Source organism: Sapajus apella, unplaced genomic scaffold, assembly GCF_009761245.1.
Source record: "Sapajus apella isolate SASKATOON/1434 unplaced genomic scaffold, GSC_monkey_1.0 scaffold52, whole genome shotgun sequence".
Lineage (NCBI taxonomy): Eukaryota > Metazoa > Chordata > Mammalia > Primates > Cebidae > Sapajus > Sapajus apella.
Genome location: NW_022436992.1, coordinates 5,091,048 through 5,093,622, shown reverse-complemented (window position 1 = coordinate 5,093,622; position 2,575 = coordinate 5,091,048). Strand labels below are relative to the sequence as shown.

At 37.1% G+C, this 2,575-nt stretch overlaps 1 non-coding gene across 1 annotated transcript; it reads left to right on the top strand.

Moving 5' to 3' along the window:
• The first annotated feature begins 648 nt into the window (after positions 1-648).
• LOC116527049 lies at positions 649-708 on the top strand. The gene has a single exon (XR_004258362.1). It is a non-coding gene; the product is annotated as a U7 small nuclear RNA (small nuclear RNA).
• Positions 709-2,575: the final 1,867 nt, after the last annotated feature.

Here is a 2,575-nt window from a genome sequence, read left to right as displayed (position 1 = left end):
AATAGGCAAGGAACTTCAATAGATTTGTCTGAAAAGAAGACATACAAGTGGCCAATTGTTTTATGAAACATTGTTCAACATCACTAATCATTAAAGAAATACAAATTAAAGTCACAATGAGATATCACGTCATACCTGTTAGAACAGCTATTATCAAAAATATGAAAAACGACAAGTGTTGGTGAGAACGTAGAATTAAGGGAACCCTTGCACACTGTTGGCGGAAATGAAAATTACTATAATCACTATTTTAAACAGTATGGCAGTTACTCAAAAAATTAGAAATAGAACTACTACGTGATCCAGCAATTCCACCTTGGGGTATATATCCAAAGAAATGAAAAGGATATATCAAAGACATATTTGCATCCCCATGTTTATTGCAGCACTATTTCCAGCAACTAACATTCAAAATCAATCTAAGTGTCCCTTAATGAGTGACCTAATGAAGAAAATGGAGTATATATACATAGTGCAATACTATTTAGCCATAAAAAGGAAGAATAAGAAAATTCCAACATTCGCAACAACATAAATGAACCTAGAAGACATTACATTAAGTTAAATAAGCCAGGCACAAAAAGATAAATACTGCATGATCTTACTTGTTTGTAAACTCTAAGAGTCAAAGTCATAAAAACAGAGAATAAGAGTTCACAGCTCTTTTCAAATTTGTCTAGCAGATTTTCCATTTTTTCCCAAATCCACTCTCCCACCCCCTGGCCACCGCTGTGAAAAAGCATATGACAACAATGACAGTAAACACCTCTCAAAACAGAGAGTAAATCTGTGGTTACCAGAGGTTGAGGGATGAAGGATTGGGAAAAAAACCTTGTCTCTGATACTTGTTAGCTGAAAGACTTAAGACAAATTAAGAGTTTTTAGTTTTAGTCTCATTGTTTGTGAAACATATTTGATAAAAATATTCCAAAGTGTTATTATAAGAATTAAATGAAACATACTAAAAGAATGGTTGTCCTAAAGTAACCACATAAATGGAAGCTGCTACTATCATCACTAATGCTCATTTCCTTTTCATGCCATGCTTTCGTTAATGGAAGAGGTGGCTCATATGCATGCCTTCTAATTCCTTCATCCAGTTTCTCCTTCTCAGCTTATTCTTTGTGTTCTCTGAAAATCACTTTCTCAAAGTTCACCACATGTCAAAGGTCTAAGGCTGTCTAAGGTATGTCTAAGGCTGAACTTTGGGTATGGGAGAAGAAGTGGATGTTTTAGAATCTCAAGCCATATGCTATCTTAATGGAAGGAGATGGGAAAGATTCTCAAAGGCAGGCAGAGATGCCAGGTTAGAGTAGGAAATATCCACTGACTGCAGGATGGAATTGAATAGTTCTGAGTCTCAGAAGTCAGTTACTTGTGATGATAGTCTGGAAAGTCCAGACAAAAACTCAAAGTCCAAAATATGAAGTCAGGAGCTAGTGCAGAAAGAACAAAGATATAGCAGTGTGCTAGTGGATTAAAATAGACTCGCGACAAATGACATCCTGAACACTACATTTTGCACACAAAACTCTACACATACACATTTTGGCATATTTCTCTTAGGCTGGGAACATTCCCTTAAGGTACCAGGATGGAGATAGATACAACCCTTTGTCAGGCTTTTCTGTTCATGTGGGTAAGACTATCCTGTTCTGTGTTTTCTCATTGGAAAGCTACCTTTTAGTCTGGGATATACCTGGAAAATTCATTGACTACCTGGTGTATCCTTAGATCCAGAATCCTCCTATTTCACAATGGCATGAGTTGAGGAAGGTTCATTCTGCCCTCCTCCTCCTCCTTCTTCTTTATTGCTAGAGGGTACTGTGGAGAGGGTAAGAGCATGATAGGTAACCTATAGGATGGATAAGTAGGATACTGTGTGTATATTGTAGGTACGTGGGAATAATTCATGTACTACTTATGTATATGTGTGTGAAGCTTCACATGGGGAGAGAAAAAAAATAGACAGTAAGATCTGTGATTTCTCATCTTAGTTCTTGGAATTAGCCAAAAATCTGCTCCCCTAAATGTGGTTTGAAGGCAGCCTCACCTTACTACCTACCAGAATTATCCCCACAATGTATGTTACATACAATTCCTGGTTGCAAAATGAGACTGACATAAAATAATCATGTAGCTTTTTAGTGTAAAGTCTAAGAATCTCCAGTGGTGAGTAAGCAGTTTTGCCAAGTCAGCAACTCTAATCCACTGTCATATTACTTCTTCACATTAGGCAACATTTGCAATATGGTTCCTACTAGTTTTACCAACTTGACTGTCCTGAGGCAGCTGGAGGTCAGGGTTTTACATTGGAATGGAATAAATAAATGAGTCCAGGGTTGAACACTGACTACTATAGTGCAAGGACACTGACTATTATAAGTGCAGGCTGTGAAAGATGGTATGGTACAAAAAAAGTCCTGTAAATAAAGATGGGATTCTCAGCTCAGAGTGGTTACCTTGCTGAAATTATGGAAGTAAGGAGATATCAGAGAGATGGAATATGATATTGATATAGGATAAACGACAATGGAAAAATTTATTGCAGCATGGGTGAATGGAGTGCAGACTC